Source organism: Hirundo rustica, chromosome 15 (genome assembly GCF_015227805.2).
Source record: "Hirundo rustica isolate bHirRus1 chromosome 15, bHirRus1.pri.v3, whole genome shotgun sequence".
NCBI lineage: Eukaryota > Metazoa > Chordata > Aves > Passeriformes > Hirundinidae > Hirundo > Hirundo rustica.
In genome coordinates this window covers 4,086,904-4,110,875 of record NC_053464.1, presented here as the reverse complement: position 1 = coordinate 4,110,875, position 23,972 = coordinate 4,086,904, and the positions used below count along the sequence as shown (strand labels likewise).

The 23,972-nt window shown below is 38.7% G+C and overlaps 1 protein-coding gene across 11 annotated transcripts in view; it reads right to left on the bottom strand.

Moving 5' to 3' along the window:
* RBFOX1 (RNA binding fox-1 homolog 1) overlaps window positions 1-23,972 on the bottom strand; it is a 1,151,472-nt gene that overhangs the window by 273,086 nt on the left and 854,414 nt on the right. The window lies entirely within an intron of this gene.

Sequence of the window (23,972 nt, the reverse complement as noted above, 5' to 3'; positions counted from 1 at the left end):
AGCACAAGCCGCCCCACCTACACAGGAGGGGTTCCACCTCTAATGGCACATCTCATTTAGTGCCTTCCTCTTATTGAAAGGGAACCCCAAAGCCACAGACCTTCCCTCCCTGTGCACATAAAACCTTTCCTGCTCCAGGGACAATCTCCACCCTTATTAAGGTGCAGCACAGATCTCACTGGATCAGCAACATTATGTGCATAGATGTCGTTCTACCATTGGATCTTGAATTTTTACTCGAAGCCAGTATGATTGGTACAAAAACTGCATTCCCTAATTCTGATAAGACACATTTCTGGGAGCATTACAATCTCACCTATCAACAAAAAGCAAAAACATCAAATCTTGGAACTGTCATCACTGGAAGAATAGTTAAGAGCAAAATTAAATGCAAAGGGTCACCAGTAATCTCCAGACAGGGCAACTTCAGGATCCCACAGATAAAAAAAATAGCACAAAAGCAAATGCCAGCCTAACTAAAACCAGCAGCTAGACTATGAACAACAAACAGTAAAATATCTGTAGCATTGTTTCACCTCCATTTACCATGAGCCAAAGTGGCTGGAACTGGTGGAAGTCTGAGCATTGGGTGAGGGCAGCCCTGGGCTCTCTGAACTCAAAACACCTGCAGTGCTGCAGGAATTTAGGGATGCATTCTAAATTAAATTGCATTGTAATTTTATCACTGTATCAATTTTTATCATTTACTACAATAAAATAATACTAAAAGAAGGGCATCTGTGGGACTGGATAATCACACCTGATATACACCACTAAACCTCAAAAAAATTCTCTTGACTTAAAGTTAAGGTGTGCTTCCATATGCTTCTCATTCTTAAGTATTTCAGCACCTAGTGCTGAAAAGTCAATATGATTTTCAAGACTGAAATAACATGGAAAGAAATACATTTGAAACAAGCAAACTTTAACAATCTTATTTACCGAAATCTTGCCAAAGTAATTCAGTTGCCATAAAATACTTAGTCAAGGAGCTAGACAGCCTTGCTGCATAATTCATCAGTCATTTTAATCCTGTTGATGAGTATCAGGCTCTCAACAGAAATGCTTTTAAAGAGTGCTTAAGAAAAATCATTGTTAGTTAGGGAATTATGAGATGTATTACTAACAGATAAAACAATCCAGCAAAACCCACCCTATGGCCTCTGGAATGGCAAATGATATTCATATAGAGAACACTTGTACCCCTGAAGTCACAGACACACTGCAAATGCTAATACTTTACACAGAAATCTGAGTTAATAGGCTCTCCCCAGCATTTACCTTCACTGAAAAATATGACATAAAAAAAATTTGCTCACTTCTGAGGTTCTCTAGATCTCAGTTACTTGCAAACTGAAAGCAAAAATTTGATCAACAAAATGGAGTTGTACAGGAGTTGTACAACTCAATTACAGTTGTAATTAGGAGTCCTAATTTCTGGAGAAACTTTTAGTTTTGTACTCTTTTCATATTACCCCCCCCTAAATGATTCTATATCTCAATAATGACAAAAATAAATTACATACTTTACTAAGACTGTGTACTAAATAATAAAGCCTACAAAGCAGCAGAACTAAGTTCACCTGTGTAATTAGAATTTAAACATCCTGGTTTATTCCATCCATGTTTCCCATGCAGAGCTTGACCCTCCCTCGGTCAGCTGAGGATATATATAGGCAAAACAACCCTGAAATGACTGAATCACAAAATAAGAAAGCTTTGGTTCCTTGCTTTCATCCGTTCTTTTTTGTTCTTCAGCATTGATCCTGCTCCAAGAATTGGAATTGTGAGCTGGGACAGAACAATCAGCTGCTCCTGAAGGAGCTGCACACACGGCCCCATCTGCACTGGGATGGGAGAGATGCTAGGAAGAGGCCAAATCGTGAGATTTCAACCTATTCACTTTTGGGAGTTATTTAATAATTGTCAGTCAAATTTGAGCAGGTATTCAGCAGGTATTGAAAGGGCCAAAGTCATGTTCATGTAAAAAAGTTCCATTTTCTCTGGTGACCTATCAAAGACTGCTAGAATCTCTTGAGAACACTGCCTTTCATGCATTTTGGGAAGAAAGTACAAGCAAACAGCCTAAAACTCAAGCATTTATTTCCAAATAGTTTAAACGTATCAATTTAGCCTTGAGGCTGAATCTCCCGTCTCTGGACACTGCCTAACAAAGAGGCGACACAGAGGCTGTCCCCACTCTGTGCCCATCTCACCCGCCCAGCCCTGGGGCTCAGGAGCTGATGCCCCTCCCTTGCCAGTGCCCATCACACCTCACTCGTGCCCAAATGGGATTTACTTGGCTTTGAGAGCCACACCAGCCATCATCTCATCTTCCTTACACAATATTTTTGGTGCTGTCACTGCCCTGAATCGATGCTGCCTTCTGCATCCCCTGAGTCAAACTAAACCCAGCTTTCTCATGGGATTTTAATTTATGTGCCAGTAACTGGACACAGCAGAAGAAGAAAAAACAGGAGTTTAAATCTAGGAATTTCTGGGTTTCAGAACAAGAAAAATTCAAATACTCAACCTTACACAATTTCTACGTAGCTTTATTGTTAAATAATGACTATGTGACTTTCTGAAAGTTTACAAACACGTGTTTCCTACTGGCAGTGAGGAAGTGCAATGCAGGGAATAATGCGCTTTTGTGGGGGATTAATATTTTAATTTATTATTGTCTTTATCTGTTGTTATTGTAAATGTAGTATTTGCTAATAGAATTTAAATAACTGAGAGACACCATCTGAAAAATGAAAATTACAGATATATTTAATACAACGAATTTACTGATCCCAAGTAATCAAATGCTTGATTGGTTCAGTGCCAACCTCACAAAAAAAAAAAAAAAAAAAAAAAAAAAAAAAAAAAAAAAAAAAGCTGATATGCACTCTGCAAACTTTCTTCACTGGAAGTTTAAAAAATGAAATAGCACAAACATATTTTAGCAGGGTTTTCACACTTGCTACAATACAGACAGTTGTAGGGGGGACTGGAGGGGGATGAGGTCAGTGACAGGAAGGAAAATGTGATGACCTAATTCCCATTCTGCTGCCAACTCTGACCTTTGGAGTCCATTTCAAATCCAGCTATCGTGTTACCAAAATAATATACTACAGGATGGACACTGTTTTGCTAATATGATATGTAGATTCCTGATGGGAGATTTATCTTTACAACTAAATTGCAGTTATGCCAATTATGATCTATTTTTATGTGCATGTGGCACACTATTTCAGGACAGGCTACAGCTCTTTTTTTTTTTTTTTTTTTTTTTTTTTTTTTTTTCACATACAAAGAGCCTGAAGAAAAAAATGCTTAAAAATTCAAGCTGAATTCCATGTCAGTGCTTGCAACTGGAGTTGATTTTGTATAGCAAATTCCAAATGGTCCAATCTTCCATTAATAGATTCTTAATAGATTCATTTGATTAATGATAAAGTGTCAAAATCTTAAAAAAATTTTGAAGACGGTATAAAATGACATTCAGTCAAAAACTACAGCAGCAAGATACATGGACTGAGATTTGATCTTATATTAATATTTAAGAAGAAGCAAAAACATTCCAAATTGCAGCTACGTGACACGAGCCATGTTACCTTCATTGGAAATGTAAATTTTGAAAAAAAAGAGATAATTTATTTTCAAAAGTAAGCTGTGAAATATTAATTCTTGCAACACGTTACTAAAAGCTGGGCCTTCTAACCCTTGATAATGATCATGAGAAGGAAAACAGTGAGACAGGAGACAATCTCACATTAATTGCATGTGGAAATCATGTTTTTTAAACCGCCTAATTCACTGAAAAACTGGAGGGATACAAGGAGCTGAAGAGAGGGCAAAATCCATCAGACTTGCTTAAAATTTGGTTTTAAGTGACTCCTTACAGAGGCATTACAAAAATATCCTTTCTGGGATAAAGGAATAAAGCAGCAGGTGAGCCTGGCTGGAAGCAGCCAGGAGAGCATCACCTGGGCACAGCTCAGGGGCAGCAGCACCAAAATTCCCTCGGTGCTGACCACAGCATCCAGGCCTCTGTGGTGAACAGCTGCTATTTGTTATTGATACTGGCATTCAGAGGCACTGGAGAGAAAAAGGTTTGTTTGTCAATGGCAGCTTCTGATCGTTCTGATCAGGAAGGAAATCACAAGAAAAAACGGCACTCATCTCCAGGTACAAGTGATCTCAAAAATGGGACATCCTTCAATTAACTGTGTAATCTTACTCCTTCCTTTCATCTTCAAGCACTAGAAAGTTTTAAAACACTAGAAAATATGCTAAAAGATAATTTCTTCTTCCACTGAAATGTGTGTTTATATTCCCAAAAATTAACCCACTGATTAGTCATAATTCTCTGAAGTTATGAAATAAACCACAAACATCCTATTTCAAAAAAATAATTGTGAAGAAAAGTATTTCTATACTTCAGGCAGGACCTTGATTGGATATACTGGGAGTAATTACCTCTAAGAAAACATTCTAAGCCTGAACTGATTAGAAAGTGGGAGAATTCTTCACCAGCCAGTACCCACACACTCACTGTCACCTAAGTGTCCCACCTATTGAATTCCCGAAAGAATTCCTCGTGTCAATGAATGTAAAGAGAAAAAGGTTTTGCAAAGGAAGATAACTGACTCTTAAACACAAAAAATTACAGAGGCATTAGAAATTGGGAGGTTATTTTCAGATTCTGCTTAGACGAATAAAATTCAGGAGCAAATTCCTTTGAAATCTATAAATCAGAGAAGTGTGTAAACTAAAATCCAGTTGATAAAGGAAAAATTAAACATGAACTGTACATGGAATGCAAGATTTGCGGAAGAAGCCTGCTACTCTGTTGAGTCTATTTCAAGAGAAACACAAAACCACCTCAGCCTTTTTCTTTCTCCAAGCAGGTGTAAAATGCAGCTCAGCTGCAAACAGTGCAGTTCCGACTCACAAGTGAATTAAGCTTCACAGAATGATAAATAAAACGTTCAGTAATGTGCTTTTGGTGTGACTGAATAAGGCATCTGGATAAAATTGAGAACTATAGGAGAACATTAAATCACTTTAAAAACATGCATGAACTTCAGAATGATGCTGTCATCACATTATTTATATTCTAGACAGACCAAAGAGCTATTATATTTCAGGTCTTTCATGGCAAAACAAAAGCTTTACACAAGTAATATTAAGTATTTAGATGCTTTCATGCAGGATTTATTAGTTCATATTTTTCCCTATCTCTATATTTCTCTCAATTTCAACTGCCTTTTTTTTTTTTTTTTTTTTTTTTGTCATTTTAGCTTTATACTTTTATAGTTTGGTACTTTTGCTTTGTTATCTATTATCTGATGAACAATCTGAATTCACACAGAGCTGGATATGGCTGAGAGAACTTATCCTCCCTAGATCATCAAACTAAACAAAAGCGGGAGCCAAAGAAGAATAGCAGGAAAAAACCCTCAGTTTTTTACTATTTAGACAAAAATGTCTTCGCACATCTTTAATGCTTATCTGAATTAACTGTTATAGAATAGCCAACAGTAGAGGAAGTTATTTCACACATAAACTGTCTTGTGAATGATTTTTTTCCGTACTCTTTGTTTACAAAGACATTTAAACCTTCACCATAAAAATAAATGTGTAAAAGAACGTATTTCATTAGAAATGAACATTGTAAATTAAATGGTCACAAAAAAATTATAATAATTAAATTTTCCTATAATCACCACAATTTGTTGTTTCATCTTAACTTTTCTAACACAGGCTTCACTGAGCTTATCTCCCTGATCAGGGCAGTGCTGCTCTTTCTGGCTTTCCTGTGATTGGGATTTTTTACAGCATTAGCCCAAAAGTGCTGTTGCTAGGCTTTACTGCATCTACCAAGGCAGAAACACTTTTCATACTTATTCAGCTTGAAATTTTCCACTTGTCCCTAACTTTTGCTCCCTTGTTCTGCCAACTATTCTGAGTATAGCCGTCAAAACTTTTGCATAGTAACCTTTTTTAATTTGCTTCAGAGCAGCTAAACATACCAAGCCATCAAAATGTCAGAGAACCAACAGCTCCAGCTCAAACCATTCTCATTTCAGGATGATCTTTGTACCAATTTGACAAACGTTTGCCTTTTAACCGCATTTGTTGATGTAGCATAAACCTACAGTTAAGTAGGATTTTGTGTTCTGCTTAAGCAAAACAAACAAAAAAAGCTTGTCATCAACTAAACATCATCAACTAAACAGCAAAGCAATATGATTTAAAGCATATTTGTAGGTAAACAAATATAAATTCCATTGTAAGGTTTGCATAACCAAGATTGATTCAACATACAGGAGAAATGAAATGTTTCGGGTGTGGCTGTTCCCGGGTGGTATCAGGGGTTCTCTGGCACCAAGGCACAGGGGAATGGGGTTTGCTGGTGGCTGTCACACACCTTGAGTAGGACTTCAGGTGATGCTCAGGCATTTCACAAGCTGTTGGTTCTGATCATCTTAAAGGGTTTTGATGACCAAGCACTAAGTACAGATGGAACACCACAACCCCAAGACCGTCCAGGAAAGCTGGACTGTTTTCTTTGGACCAGATTTCACAGAACTCCTCAAAAAGAGCTCTTAATCTTCTGACCCAAAAGAACTTTGAGAATTCCTCTCCTTGAGAAGCGGGAAATGAGGTGCTCAAAATGTTCCAGTGAGACAGAAGATAGAACTGAATTAACTCCTATTCCAAAGTGTGATAATAGGGTAGATCAAAAAGATAAAGACTAAAACCAGCAAAGATTATACACCACCATCTCATAATAGGTGTAAAAATGCACATATATTGATTCAATAGATGATTATTCAAGCATACAGTAATTAATCTTTATTGTGATAGAAGCAACAGAGAGGAAAAGACAAAATCTGAAGCTACTTTAGACTTATCCTATCAAATCCTTTCAGGACACATCAAAGATTTTGTGTTCAGTCTGTTGGTTCAAATACTCTCATGGTGAATTACATTTGAGGAGTCTCATCCCTTTGAAACAAGGTAAGTTTTCCAACCCTTGCTATATATTAATTACACCTTATGTATTTTCATAACTAGCCAGCTATAGGAAAATTACCTTACTAGTTTTTACAATAAATGCCAAATCCTTTACTGGAGAAACCACCCACATGTAAAAGCCGTGAACACAAATGCTGACAATCAGTCTGACATCCAATCTGTTTCCAGCCTACAGCCACAGAAATAGAGCACTGCACATTCCAAAAAAAGACCATGAACATTTTTGCCAGTTTAAAGTACATTAAAACTTCTTTTATTACTCAGAAGCTTTGCCCCGGCTTGGTTCATCCTTCCTCCAACTCATTCACATGTACAATTAAAAGATAATCACTTTAAGTTTTCGTACTGGGGGTTCAAAAGGATGATAAGGCAGCAGACTGTCTTCTACTGAAATTCCAGGCATTGAGTAATAATTTTCTTTAATAGCCATAAGTGTAATTTGAGTACATCAATGACAGCAATTGAGCCATATGAATTATGTGTTGATTTCCAAATAATCAGTAATAAAACAATTGTAGGATATTGTATCTCTCTGATAAGAGAGAAATGAAAAGCAAAAGGAAAGGCAAAAAATTTAAACAACATGAATATTATAAAGCATGAATATTGTAATGCGCCAATGTCTATGAGAATTCAAAATATCTTTGTGATACAGCATATAAAAAGGGGTTTAATGAAACAGTAATAAGATGTTTGAATAATTTGTCCTATGAACTGCAAATCACAAAACACCAGGAAGATTTATTACTCACAGAATACAGGAGCATTCTGGGAGTGATAAATTCCCAAAGGGGTTGGGAGAAGAAAAAAAAAACCCTTAAAATCAGATTTTAACCATTACTCAAAGCAATACAAACCCAAAAACTAGTACTGAAAATGCACTCCAAGTGATGCAGTCTGGTAAGGAAGAGACTGAAACATTATCCAGGGGGGAGGCTGGGGAACAACTGGCTGGAAAGGAGCTTCAGGGAAAAGGACATGGAAGAGCAGGAGGATGAGTGAACACAGGATAACAACGTGCCCTTGCAGCAAACCACACGTGCAGCCTCCTAGGATGTGGCAGGAAGGCCCTGGGGAGCAGATCCCAGATCCCTCCCTTCCGAGCCAGCCGTGGTGGGGCCACAGTGGAGTGTGTGATGCCCAGGAGGAGGAGATGGGCAGGGGGCAGCCAGCGCAGCACAGGACCTGAGGATGGGTCAGGGACTGGGGGACTGGACCTGCAGGAGGAACAGCTGAGGGAGCTGGGGCTGTTGATCCTGGAGAAAAGGAGACTCAGAGGTGACCTTATCACTCTCCACGGCTCCCTGAAGGTTGGTTGTAGACAGCTGGGGTCAGTCTCTTTTTCCAGGCAGCGCTGACAGAACAACAGGACACAGTTTCAGGCTGCATCAGGGGAAATATAGGTTGGACATTAGGAAAAAGTTTTTCATGGAAAGAGTGGTAAAGTACTGGAATGGTCTGCCCGGGGAGGTGGTGGAGTCACCATCCCTGGATGTGTTTAAGGACAGACTGGATGTGGCACTGGGTGCCGTGGCTTTGTGGAGGTGTCAGGGCTGGGCTGGACTCGATGATCTTGGAGGTCTCTTCCAACCCTGTGATTCTGTGAATTCTGTGGATTCTGTGAGAGGCTGAGACAGCCGGGGCTCTTCAGCCAGAGAAAGAAAAGGTTCCAGAGACATCACAAATGCACATAAACTCCTGAAAGGAGGGTGGAAAGAAGATGCAGCCAGACACTTCTCAGTGTTGGCCAGGCATATCAGAAGAGGCAATGGGCACAGACTGACTAACGTTACATCCTATTTAAATATTGGAGAAACTTTTTCCTGGGAGGAAAATCTACCAGAGAAACCGTTGTTTCTGTACTGGTTGTGAGTTCATGGACATACCCCAAACCTGGTCCCTGCGTACCTTCTCCTACAGCTGATCCTGCTTCGAGCAGGGGATGGATTCAGCAATATCCAGAGGGCCCCTCCAGCCTGTGTCATTCTGTGATTCCATTATACCAACACCCCAAGTCATTTACTGAGTGTTAGAATAATCAGCCACTTGCCCTTCATCCACTACCAAACAAATGTCAAGTTATTCAAGCCTTTGTAGTATATTGCTTTTAAAATTTTAAAAATTCAGTTACAGCTCCTCCCTCTGATAATCAGAACTTTTACTGCCTATGTTACAAATTAATTAAAACATACATGAAAGCATCAAGAAAAAAAATAAAAGGAAAAACTGTTTTGGGTTTGTCTGGCAAGGTTTAGGAAGTGCAGGCTGTGAAGCAATGAAGTGTAAAAAGGTGAAGTGAAAAAAATCAGACCATAGATAATAAGGAGGAGAAGAATGAAGAAAGAAAGAATGAACTCAAAGTAATACTGCCAAGCTAAAATATTTTAGTCATGACACATGTGGAATTTCAAAACCCAATTATAAAAACTTTATTCTAGAATAAGACATCTGACGATTTAACTCTGAAATAATTATAAAAATCTATGCATATGGACCTGTTATGACATAAAAACCTTAAATTGCACAATGCCAATTCTATCCTCCTGTCAAAATATTTATAATTTATTTAAAATTGTAAAACTCCACTAATGTTAAAAAGTAAAAGATATTTATGAATAAATGTCACTATTTCTTTTTCTCAGCAATGATTACTGAACCTAAAAGAATGGACCTGAAGGTTTTAATGAGAACTCAGAGAGCAATAATCCTCTTTTGTCCAGACCAACTTGAGACACAACTTTGCTCTTACTCATAATTCCTCATGCTGTGACAGTGGTATCTTTTTAACAGCTTTAGCATGTACTGAATGCATGACAAACATAGGATACTGAAACTTAAAGGGGGAAAAATCCTTTCGTTCCAAGACAGATGCTGGCTTCTGAAGTCTTTTCAACCTCCTCCTACCCACTGTGTTTCTCTGCAGAATGCAGAACTATCACACAAAAAAAGAAGCTTTGCTCTGTCCATGGGGTAGCATGGGGAATGTGGGTTCATCAAACCCCTTTATTGTCTGCCCCAAATTGGGCCTTTCCAGCCACGTGTGACAGCTGGATCATAAACACAACACTGTGAGCTTTTTTAAGCTTTGGAAAGCAATGTAAATCTACAGCTTGCCTCAAGTGTCTCTCTCTGATCAATATATATTTAGAGAGTTTTCCTTGAATTAATTAGCACTTTTATCTCATATTTACTACAGTGCTGCTTTCACTTAAAAAAAAAAAAAAAAAAAAAAAAAAAAAAAAAAAAAAAAAAAGATTTTGCTTGTTCACAAGATTTCTGCTTCACAGAGATTTTTCCACATTACTGAACATTCAGTCTTGAAAACAGAAGTGAAATTTATCTGGTGTCACAGCATTTATCCCCCTACCTACCCAATCCACACATGCAGCTATTTGCATTTGATAACACACCTTTAATGCATGAAGAGCCAATTACTGGCTAACCAGAAAGATTCCCAGTTCCCAGGGTCAGTGTGCAGCTTTCAGCATCACTGAAGGCCACTCAGACTATTGCAGACCCTCTTTTTAAGGCTTTAGAATGGTTAGGCCCACTGTGAGAAGCATGCATGGCTAGAAATTATTCCTACTAAAATAAGAACACTGAATTTAAAAAGAAGCAATCAATCAATCACTCAATCAATATTTGGACATATACATAGATATATTATTCAGGTGTAACAGAATGATATCAATAATCACATAATTTTTTTTTTAAAACCCAAAAAATAAAGTTGTCAAACGCTTTGAACCTGCCTATGTCGAATGTCATTGCAAAGAGAACACATCAAGAATTTGGCTACTAAGCAGATCTGACTTGGGAAAAATTAGAGAAATTATTGAAGTTGCATTATTAAAAAATAAAAATTAAAAATACTAAAATAAGCACTTTCTGATGTATGGAAAGTAAACACCTATTCTCATAGCTTTATCATGTGTTCTGGTTTTATCTCACTCTGGTTTCTTTTGCCTCCTTCCTTAATCTCTCCCTTTTTCTGGTCCAATCTGCCCAAATGCACATAGATAAGCATTTTCATACAAACATGCATATATCCATACATCTATATCTAGATATATAGATATCTAGTATTTACGTGTGTGTGGAAATGCCCGAGTTCTCTCTGCTCTCATTGCCAGCTTTCCCAATGCCAGCCAAGAGCCCTGCTATGAAGAGAGGCAAAGGGGAGAGGCAGAAACCCTTTCTCTCCAGCCCCCAACCAACGCTGCCTGCCCAGCTTTCCCTCCCTCTGTGGCTGACAGATGCCAACCTGAGGCAGTGATTTTGCAGTGATGGCATCTGGCTCCTTGGCACACTCCACTGATATTTGTGTTGGCTCCGGTGCCGTTGCCCCTGGGGCTGTTAATGGGTTAAGTCGGTGATAGGATGTTGTCTGATCCTTTCTTTTAATTCACCTTTGATTCTACTCAATTTCTGTCAGAATAAAGCTGCTCTTCACCGTGCTGAAATCTTTGTGCTTTAGCTGGCATATGTAATGATGTCATTTTGGACGGTCCTATTGTGCTAATGGATGATTTGGATAGGGCAAACCATTTCTTTGTATATTTTACACTTAAAAAATTATGTCTGCCAAAACTTATTAACACAAATACTTTATTCAAGGACATTGCTTTTTATTGTGACCGTAAAAAAAAAAATAAAGAGCTAAACTGTGAAAGTACTATAGCCATGATAAAAAGGAAGCATTATTAAAACTTGATTCTATTTCATTATAACTCCTTGTGTTCAAAAAAAAACCCAAAAAACCCTCATAGGATCCTTCCCTATATATTGCAGGAAATGTCCATGCAAATTTTATGGTTTAAAGTAAAAAGTCAGTGAGCTGCTTGAACACGTCACAAAAGGTAACTCCAGTGGGTTTATCTCACAACAACATGGTTTCTAGTCTAGAAATATCAGTTTATATGACAGTAATTACTAAAACAGATGGGCAAGGAGCCAAAAAGAGGCATCACATCGACAGTGGGCTGAATGCAACTGGGAGCTATGGAGCAGAAAGGAGCTGTGCCAGATTGTGTGGCAGCTGAGAGTCTCATTGGTGAACATTTGCTGTGCAATCTCAGACACATCTAAAAATTATGCATTCCCCATTGATTTCATGCTAAAATGGCAGAGAAAAAAGAAAGCCTCTGTCTGAACTTGAACACAGTACCTGCTGACAAGTTCCTTCCTTTGAGTACTCCGGATTTTCCTCCTTGCACTTCCATGTTCCTATCTGCCATTCACAAGACTGGCTGCACATTTTAGATCCACACTGTCAGGTGTTACATGAGTGGCACTCAAATCAACAAGAGATGTCTACAGATAGAAGTAACCAATAGGTTCAAAATATTCCTAAAATGTAGCCAAAAAAAACCCACCACATACACCTTCCCTTCAGGAAATCTATTTAAAAATACTGGTAAACTATAGGTAAGCAGCACTTTGATAAAATGAACAGGAAAAAAACCCAAAAATAAAAACCTAGACTCAAAACACAAATTATCTCTAAAATGACTAAAGAAATCCAAAGCAAACCCAGAATTCCTTAACTATCTGATCTCTGTTTTTTGGGGTTTTTTCCCCACAAAGTAGTTCACACAAAATTTTGATTTAAATCTTTCTGCTGACTAGTCTACCACTGTACATTTTAGAAAATGCATTTTTCTAACTATTATTAGAATTGGCCATCATTATGAAGAATACTAAAAATCCAGCTGAGCCGATTGAGATTAATATTCATATGAATTGTTCTCTAACAGCAATTAGTAGTTTGCAATTGTTAAGACTAGAACAGTAACAATGAAGCATTATCTTCAGTCCTATCTGATATGTTATTGAGATTTTGAACAACTTTTGATAAAGGAATCTTTGGGATATAAAGGCGTTGGCACTCCCTTCTGACTCTCTCACCAGGCTGTTCAGGCGGGCAGCGTTGCAATTAATCTCAGCAGTTCATTCATTTTCCAAACATCCTTCCTATTGACTCCTGCAGAAAAGTGCTCATCCACTCGCTTGGTTACATTAATTATACAGAGCAGATAAAGCCAAGGAAATCTGCGAGGCACCAGGGACTCCATTAGTTTTCTGTGTAAATTCCAAATCTGTTGCACACAAACAGAAGGAGGCGCGTCGTTGGCGCCCGTGGGGCCCCGACCGCGCGCGTGAGTCCAGCTGGAACCCCTGAGACTGGGACAGCAAATCTGCACAAGGCCCACCCCGGGATCTCAGGTGGCTCCTCTGCTTCTCACAGCTCTGGAGGCAAGAAGGAGCCTGTAAAACACAGCAAACTTCCATCAGCTCCTCCCACCTGGAGCGTTTCTACGTGTTAAACCACATGGCGTTACCTCGGATGAGCAACGTTACCAAGATGCAAAGAAGGAATGGAAAGATCAGTGGTGGGACAAACAAGGAGTAGGGGTGGGGTGGGAAAGGACGAGGCAAAGGAAGAAGAGTAAATTATTTACAGTGTAGAATAGTTTTGATTTACCCGGACTTCCTTATATTTACCTCTGACTGCAACTATACTTCCTCTTGCTTTTTTCCTTCACAACACCTAAAAAGCAGCCCAGAGGTGAACTAAATAATTATCGTGCACACTTCACTTTTGTCTCAGTTCCAACAAAACTTGACACCATTCCAGAGTCCAGATTTTTCTTGAAGAAAGTGATCTTAAATTCTTACAACTTAGCAAACATGTATGATATATTATACACTTTGCCCAAATTAAAAAATGTCCCCTGCATGTGCCAATGTACTCCCTGCGTGAGGCACGGTATTTCTTCTACGTATATTGAAAGCAAGCTACTTTTTAAATGTGGGGCAACAGAGGTCTGAGGAAGAGCTGTCAGTGTGAGCAGAAGTCCCACTCTCACTTGAATCACTGCATGCAGACAAATATTTCAATTTTTGTGTGCATGTAAACTTGGTACTATTTCACAGAATATCAATTTTGTCCATTTAAAAATGTCAAATTAGCAATTTGGACAAGAACTTGGAGAATAATTTGCACATGCATGTATGTTTATACATATATACACACACATGCAGGAAAAAAAATCCCTTGCATCAATCAGTGGCTTGCACGAGAGTGAAATAGTGAAGATCCTTGTTTGTTGCCTTCAGTCAGTTAAAAGAAATTAAAATGAAATATTGTTAAAAAGCAAGAATTTTCAGCTGGCAACATAAAGCTCATCAGTCCAGTGATTTTTTTTTTTCTTTTTTTTCTAAGAAGGACATATACAAAGAAGTATACATAAATACAGAATTCTGTAAATCCACAATTAAGTCTGGTTAAGTTTAGGGGACAAGAAAGTGATAATCAGTCTGGTTTTTCTCTAACAACATTCAAAGTAAGACATTAAAAGGAGTTAACTGAATATTTCAAACGACTGCAATATCAAAGTGACAAAACAATTTGGAAGCTCTGCTCTAGCTCTTAAAGGAGCTTGGTGCACCCAAAACAGAGGGAAGACGTCTCTCACACTGGGAAAGCAAATTCTTACCTGAGGAAAATCCCAATTTAAGTGAAGCAAACATTGTGTGAGCACTTATTGATTCTGTGTTAAGGAAACAATTTCCGAGAGAGGACAAGTCTGTTAAAGAACTGAAAAGGGAAGAATTGTGTAACAGAAACCCCAGTCTCTGAATGTACAGAGGAGTTTTAATTGAAGTTTTAATTGAAAAAAGTGAAGTGGGACTTGCTCCATGAGAAAATATGTGAGAATGAGCCATTATGAAAACCATTTTATAGCAAAAATGTGTTAATATCAGTTGTTATAAACTATCTGCTTGATAGTTTCCATAGGCCATAGCTTCAGGAAAATCCTTAAAAATACCAATGCTCCTGAATGGAAGCAGACAAAGCGAGGGAGCACCACAGGCAGTTGTCACTGTCCCAAATCAAGGCGAGCAGAATGGTTCTGCTGGAAATGTTTTGTCACAGGGTGGTACAGGTACAGGGAAGGCAGAAATCACAGAGAACCTTGAAAGGTTCATTAAGCAGTTTGGAGTTTCCTGTGTCTCCCAGGATGGCTGAAGAGAGGGGAAGGAGGAAGCAGATCCATGTAAGTACAACATTAACAGTGTCTGTTTAGAGCATTCACCTTTCCTTCACAAAAATATTTGTTACATGTTAAACAACATCAAAGTCTCAACTATAAAGCAAATAAACATAGAAATAGCCACACAGAAATGCTTTGGCTTGATTCATTTGGGATGGTTGGTTATTTTTAATTTAGAACAGTCATTTGGCTTTCTCTTTTTCAGTTCTAAAGTCTGGCTGGGTCTGCCCTCGCCTGCTCTCTTTCTGTGAACTTGGATAAAAGGTATTGTGCTGGTATAAATTCTCTAAATCGTAGAAACTGTATTATTAGGAATATTTTCTAATTTTTTTTAATCTACCTGGCTAATTACAACCTGAAAAGCATACATGCTTTTTATTAAAAGATGAAGAAATACCATTCTAGTGAAAGTCATTGCTATTCTGGTTTTGTCCAAAAGCACCATCACACCAAGAAAACCAGGAACTAGGTAATTATTTGCATGTAAACCTCATAAAAAGGCAATAATCTAGATTGAATATCCACAGTTTAATATATAAAAGTTATTAAAATATTAAAATGTAATTAAAATGAAAATATTTAAATGTAATCACTGGGCACTTATAAGACAGTTCATAAATGTATGCAAATTACTGGGATTTTATTTATTTATAAAAAATATGTTCACATACACCAATGTAATCTAAAAAGATATTAAAACAACATGAAATAATTTCAGTACAATAATTTTATCCATTGACTCAACACAACTTTTTGTTCATAACGCCGATAAAAAAGCAGGAAAAAACCCTCTATATTCTTCACTTCTAAACCAATATACTTAAATAAAGTGCATTATATTTTCATCCATTTGATGAAACACATACTAAATTAATAACTAAATAAAAGTGTCGACGTACTCATGTGAACCGTGGGATAAAACGTTTGTACTTCCATTCATGGAATGGAATTGGGTTAGGTAGGACCCAGAAACTCCAGTCACACACTGGAAATGGGTTTCTGTGCCTCCCAGGATGAGGGGTTTGAAGGTGAGTGATGCTGCAGGACCTGAGAGCACGTGGGAAAAGGGCACAGGGTGAGAGGGGCTGACCCTGCTGGAATAAAGCCTATCAACAAACAAGTGACTGAATGGCATTTCATTGAGTAATACCTGCACACGTGACGCCAGCAAAGCCCCGAGATCCTGCACATAAGCAGAAATGCAAAGAGACGTTTTCAAGAGCCAGGGCAAACGCCGGGGATGACTTTCCCTGGCTTTCACCAGGCTCTGCCATTAGAGTGCTTTAGCTTCCATTAAGTTGTCACTTCCCTGTGCTGCCAGCTTTCCGAGGGGGACGATTCGTTCTGACAGAACCACGGCCTGTCACATGCACTCACAGTTCAGTGGGAACGAACAGGAAAACCCCCAGAGCTGATGGATTTATCAGAGATTGGAGCTGGCACCTCTACTGCTTATATGTACAGAGCAAGGTAATTAATAAGCTCTAACCTGTCCACCTTAAGCACCTCATATTTAGTTGAATTAACTTAATTCAAGGCACACAAATGTAAAACCTTCAAAGCTGTTCTTTCATTGGATTTTGAACGTAAAACATTTTTTAATTAGCCCTTATTGATTACGACAGTTTTGTAGCAACAACATCTAGCTCATATGTATTTTTAATACATAAGATTTGCCAGTCTGGCCAGTAGAAAAGGCTGATCTAGTCCAGAATCACTGGGGCAAACATTTAGGGAAGGAATATAAAAAAATTCCATGTGAGCATAGCCCTTGTCTGCAAAATATAACCCTGCAGCCAGTGACTCCTGAGCTTCCTGAGCCAGAACTTCTGCACAGCCACTGGGTCCATCCTGCTTAGTCCCAAATAAATTCTAAGTGCCACAATCCTGCTTCATGTGAAAAAAAAAGTACTTTGTTATGCTAATTTTGAACTTGCTGGCTGATAATATCACTGCGTACTGATTCTTATACTGCAAAACATTCCATTTTTGTTCAAGCATTGATGATTGTCCAGGCCTCTCTTTTCACTTACCTGTCATCATTCCAAGCTCAAGAACCCTAATCTATTTAAGATCTCACCCAGCAGAAGGTATTTTGTACTTCTCACCTTCTCTCTACCTATTGGATGTGTGGTCAGAAATATGCTTGCTGTATTAAACATGAATGCAAGAAGATCTCCACATGGTTCCAGTTTTCTATCACGGAAATTATGGCTGTCAGTCTTTAATACATCCACTGCATTTCATGTTTTCTTGATAACAGTTAACAAGTTATTAATTATATTTTATCCTTGGCAAGATCCAATAAAGGAACTTTGTACAACCTGAAGACAAATTATTTAATTTAGTTTGCTGGTTTGGGCTGGGAGAGAAATCATTTTCTCCACAGCAGGTAGTATGGGGCTGTGGTTTGGATTTGTGCTGCAAACACAAGGAATCTCTGATAAGGTAGGGAAGTTTCTGTCACTGCTGAGCAGAGCTGACAAAGAACCAAAGCTGCTGCTTCTCCTCACCCCACCAGCCAGGGCTGGGAGTGCACAAGGGAGCGGACACAGGTAGGACAGCTGACCTCAGCTGACCCCAGGGATATTCCAGAATAGCTTGTCACACTCAGTATCTAAAGCTGGAGGAGGAGGAAGAGGGGGATGTTTGGAGTGATGCTGTTTGCCTTCCCAAGCCACTGTTCCATGTGGGGAAGCCCAGCTGTCCTAGGATGGCTGAACACCTGCTGCCCATGGGCAGGGGGAATGGATTCTTTGTTTTGCTTTACCCTTTGAAGTGTCTTTATCTTAGGGCATGAACTTTGGGGTTTTTTTACTGATTCTGCTCCCTCCCAGGGCAGTGGTGGCACTCCATGTGCAGCTCTGTGGTACTCAGTTCCGGGCAGGGGTTAAACCACAACCCTTAAGTAAGATTTCACCTCTTTACAGGCTTGGAAAAATGAAACACTGAAGAGGATAAATGTTTTTCTGAAGCACAAGTCAATTAGAGAAGATACAAATTACAGGTAGAATCCTCACAGAAGTAAGATGCAATGTAGTTTCTTCTTATACATCCTTATGGTGGACTTTGTCCTTCCTCTCTCTCTCCTAGTGCATCCACACTCATCTTCTCTGCTGGAACTCGGTCGTTGTTCTTCTGGATCACAGATCTTCTGGAAGCTGCTCTACTGGGCTGCAGCAGAAGGCACTTGGGCCACAAAGGGTGGCGGAAAAAAGCACATGGTGTCAAAAGGGAGGAAGCTGGGACAGAAGAAACACTGTTATGCTCGTGGTGGCAAGAGCCAGAGCAGAGGCAGAGCCAGCTGGCTGAGGAGAGGATGACAGCCATCAGATTAACTGGGAACAGCCAGGCAGTCCTGAGCACCACCACAGCAGAGACTTGGCCAGCAGTGAGGACAGAACAGAGTCGATTAAGCATTTTGAAGGACAAAATCTAGGTTAGAAAAAGGTTAGGCAATACAAAGGTGTGTAAGAATACGCAAGAAAGACTAGAGGCAGGTATGTGAGAGGCTGAAGAGAAAAACAAAGGGAGAGATGCAGAGGGGAGGTGGTAAAAAAATAAAAAAAGAAAAAGAGAAAATATTGATTAAACAACTACTCAGCAATCTATGTCTCTTATTATATAGCAGAAGTACTCCACCACAGTCACAATAAACTGTCTCTAGCTGGTTTTGAATATTAATATTCTTTGTTGTACAGTTATTGGATACTTCTGTTTTCACCTTTGACATTCCCAGTGAAGAGACACACAATTCTATTGTGATGATAACTCAGAGCAGGCACTACTATTACAAAGGTCAATTGTTGAGCAAGTTTAGCACCATCTTTATTGACTTCTAACTATTACTTTTAGCTTTACCACAGTTTGCTTCCTAAATTACAATTCTGGTATATTTTAAGATTCATTTAAGATGCTGAAGTGCAGGGGTTCGTAGATAAATTTTGGTGATTTGATTGCATACAGTGTGAAATGATATGCTGGATCTAACCTCATGCAATACTTGAGCTGAAATAAAATATTAAAAAATTTATTATTGTCAAAATTCAAATCATTTAGAATGAACGAAAAGTGAAGATGTATTATTTTCTTATATAAAGACATTCTAAGCTAGCTGGTGCCACTGAAAAGTCAAAATTGCACTTCTGTTATTGCATATACTTTGATCTAAATGATGCTGACCTTCTAATTTCCAATGCCCATTAATTCTTTTCACCTATAAATTGCCTTCACAGGTTTGGAGCTTTGTATTCTCAGAAAACTCAGTCATAGATGGCTTTAAGGATAATTCTGTTTGATGAAAGAATCTTTTGAAAAAATTGAACCTGAACTCCTCTGAATACACCTACATCTCAAGGTAAACAGAATGCTTCACATAAAGCACAGAAAAATTTCACCTGTTTACTCCCCTGCTACTGTTATTATTAGGACTTTGGGATAACTGGAAGAAAACAAGGTGGAGTGATGTCTTGTCTTGTCAGATAGTTGTGCTACTCGGAATCAGCAACAGAGAAAAATTAGTCAAGTTTTCATTAAAAGCAAATATGAAGTACAGAAACATTCAGCTGAAAAAATGAGTTCTGATGAACTCAGTCAAGTAGCAAGCAGTAAACTGTTTTTTTTTCCCCAATATTTGTTCTAAAGTGCTTGTTACACTCTTCAACGTGTTTAATAGCTGCACTGAAAATATAATTTCTTTATTAACAAGCAGTATTTCCATTCTTTGACAGGCTCTCCACCCCAATCCCCCCCCCCCCAAAAAAAAAAAAAAAAAAAAAAAATCCCCTCAAAACTTTCAACTAAGCTCATCAATTACTCTTAACTCTCTAAATAGTTGGCAATGTTTACACAACATCCTTTCAGAGTTATCCAGCTCGATCTTGCAGCTCATTAAAAGGATCTCTATTTATTTGCTGTGTGTTACAGTTCTTCACTTTGGCACAACACGCAAAAAGGAAGCCAATTTTACTTTTCCCTGTGGTGTTAATTGGTAGAGCATGCTGCCTGCCTCTTCATTAATTATGTCAATGTGTATGAAACTTTCATTTTTATGGCAGTGTATTAACAAAGCTTTGCAACGAGGCGGACAAAAAGCCAGCAAACTCCAGTTTATAAAAAGCGGGTAATGAAGGCTAGCAGTGGCCAGAACATAATATTTATTTCAAAAAGCAGTTTTTTCCCTCCTTATCCCTTTCAGAAATCAACTAAAGCAAGCACTTACTGAAGTAAACAAGATCAACTTTGCTGCTGAAAGTAAATAAATCTCCATATAACACAGAGATAATGGATCTGGAAACACTATAACTTCACAGAGCACAAAGAATGAGAGAAGGACCTTTAGCCCAGCTGAAATGGTTTTGCACCTAAAACCATTTCCAGATAATTTACTGAACTCATCCCATCAAGTGTACAGAAATCACTCACTGCTTGATAGCTCACTAAACACTGGGGCTTTGTCTAAAGACAAAACTACAACTACACAGCAAAAACAGGCGCTGGCCATATGAAATTCCTCTGGAGACTTTTAGCCTGTTTCTGTTTACTAAATGCAAGTGTTGGTAAAACACTAATACCAGGCTTTTCTCATTACCTTCCCCCTCCACCCCCCCCTAAAAAAAATAAACAAAGCAAAACAAAACAATATCAGGTCTCCATGACTTCAGATAGAGCATGCTGAATTTCACTACCCTGGAGAGACTGCCTGGAGACAGAGACTAAAGCAACAAATAAAGTCTATGACAAGCTACTTCAGCTCTTTCTAGAAATTCCGAAATGCAAAGCATTAAAATAGAGCAGTGCTCTATTGTAGAAGATGTAAAGCACTGCAAACTATAAATGAGATACCTTAAGAATTTCTCATCTTACATTCACATAAGTACAGCTCACAGTCTTGGAAATCACGCCCAGAGAAGCTCTCAGGGGATCACTGAGGCTGTAAATGCCACAGACCCAGGTATCTTCTGACTGATAGAGAACACGCTTGTCACTGGCTAATATCTGTATTTGAAGGATTGAAGAAACCCCAAACAAACCCTAACAAAGCCAAAAAAAAACCCACAAAACACACAAAACCCGCACAAACCACTGAATGCACTTTCCAATCTATGATCTAAGCCCTTCCACTCTGTACTTCTCTCCCTATATATCTGTGATGGCTTTAAACTAATTCTTTGCAGCAACATCCTACAGTAAGCCTAAACCCTAAAACAACAAACAAAGAAATTTATCTGTACATTGAAAGCATTTGTCCTTTAAGTGATTCTAGCCAGGGTGGGAGACAAGAGGGACTCACTCCAGGGAAGCACAGACCTCATGGTCGGTTCAGGTTTTTTTTCTATCAGTTTTGCCCCTGATGGAAGCAGCAAAGTTCCAGTCAGCAGACCTATCAGCCAGGTGCAGAAGACTTGCAGGTACCATTTTTTTTTTTTTTTTCTGCTTTGTTTCTACTTTCCTAGCATGTATTATATATTATTTCTCTCAGGTCAGAAGTATGCCAGTACAGACAGAATCTTCCTGTGGATTTATATATGGCACTCCAAACCAACACTACAGTCATACTATTAACACAGACATTTCTTTATGTACCTCCCTCTGCTCTCAAGTGTCCTGTAAAACGCGAAGCAAACCCACTGTTTGCTTGTATGAATGAAATAGCGGAGCCTCGTTGGACTAACAGATTTGGTCTTTCTGTATTTATTCTTTCTTGTTCTGCATTTTCTCCCCCTTTACATGTTTGACCTCTCCATCTTTCCTTCTCGGAGCAGCACTCTCTGAACATCACAAACTCCCTGCTGTCATCGTCCTCTCACTCAGTTTCTCTTAATCTTTCACTCCCCTTTCATCAAGCTTTAGCTGACTTCTCTCAGACCCAAAAAGTCTCTTAAACCCATTCCTGGCTTCAGTTCTCCTCCTCCTCCAATTCAACCCTCTCAGGATCCCCTTCTCCTTCCACTTGGATCCTGCTCAGTGCTGTAGATGCTTCACTGCTGGACAGGTCTGTGCTCTCCTGTTCCCAACAAACCTGTCTCTAGGCATTTCTTCTTTCCTTCCTGTCTGCTTGTTCAGCTCCTCTCCTCTGTGAGCTCCTAAGTAATTTATAAACACCATGTTTCTTTGCTCTTCCTGCCAGAAAACCTGCACTGAAATTTTATGTTTATTCTACTCTAATAACTCCTTGCTCCCAGACAGTTTGGAAAAGCTATGACAAGGTTAAATCATGAAATATTTTCTACATTATTACTCCTTATCTTCATCAGGAAGTAGTTTTGCAAAGACACACAAAAAATTAAACCTTGGACTGTAAGAACCCAATTTAACAGCTATGCTATAACTGAAACAAGACTAAAATAAATACTCTGGAGAATTGTTCATCCTACCTGCATTTCTTCTATTGCCTCAAGATCATTTTAGGAACAAGTTTTGGAAATAGATCCTAAAACAAGGCACTTTCTCCTATCTCTCCCTAGAAGCAGCTGATGTATCAGGAGTGTATTGTACAGTGTTAGCTATTCCTCTTGAACTTCCTGTGCAGAAATTTGCTATTTCTGTATAAAATACTGAATTAAAAAAACGTGTATTTACAATTTCTTGGATGATTGTCTATGTTGATATTAATTAAAAGCTGCCAAAATTACATGGAAGTTTAAGAGTTTCATACCTAATAGAAAGCATGTGTGAGGAAAAGGGAAGCTCTTAAAAAATAAGATTTATGGTCATTTTAGCCAGTATTCATCAAAACTGAAAGCTTATATACCATAGGTAACTAATTGATATTTTTTCTCCTCCATATATATTATTTTTTCTCTGTCACAGAGATAAAATGTTCTTTGTCAGCAGCTACAGTTCCCTGTCAGATTTTATACCTCAGTGAAGATGTTTTATGGTCAGCAGCTGGCACATAAGAATTCTCATGCACTTACTGCATTTCTACACTTCTCAGTTCTACAGGGTTAGGCTTTGCTTTCTTATCTTCTATCTCAACTTAAACCAAACAAAAACATCCTAAAATATGTAATTCAGTAGAGACTACCTATTCCCACATGCCATCAGCACTACCAAACTTTTTTCAGTGGCATATATAGTGGCACTAAACATCCACATTCACTGTATTCTCCAGAGCTTGCAAGACAAAAGGAAAAAAAAAAAAAAAAGTCCTTTGATTTCATTTGATTTCACATATAACAAAAATATGTAAGGTATTTCTGAATCAACTGTTGTTCAAAATAGAACATAGGCTTTGGGGAAAAAAACCCCAAACTCTAATGAAATGCAGAAGTAGCCTCCCCAGAAAGTTGTACCAATGCTTCATTTCTTTCAGTACCAAAATACTGCAAGGTCAGTTTGTTCAGAGCTGGAGTCTGCCACTTTTCTGCTGCTCCAACTGAAGAAACATCTGTCAACTCCCTCGGGAAAGTGAATCACTTGGGAGCAATTACCACTTACCAGCTCTGGGCAAGTCAGTCTGGCTGCTTTCCTCAAGTCACATGGAGTCTGTGCATCTTTCACTGGTCACTACATTTCCCACCCTCCTGGTCATGTACATGGAGCTTCTCTGCCTTTGCAGCTTATAAACACTCCTGAGTTTTCATTGTGTGAAGGCTGGACACACTGCCCAACAGAAGGCAAGAGATCTGAATAAAACAACTCTAGGTGATGCCTAAATATCCAAAACCTGCATTATCCCTTCTGGACCCAATTCATGGCTCTAGGAAAATGGTAAAAGCTCCCTGTCTTGGGTTGCAATGCAAGATGTAACCAGCAGTAGGTATTTTACTGACATCTGTTGAATCTGGTTGGGGAGGTGTTTTTTCTTTATCTCTTCTAACTCCAGGGAGAGGGGGTGGGTGTCCTTCTGTTAATGGGCAGCTGTTAAACCAGCTGGGG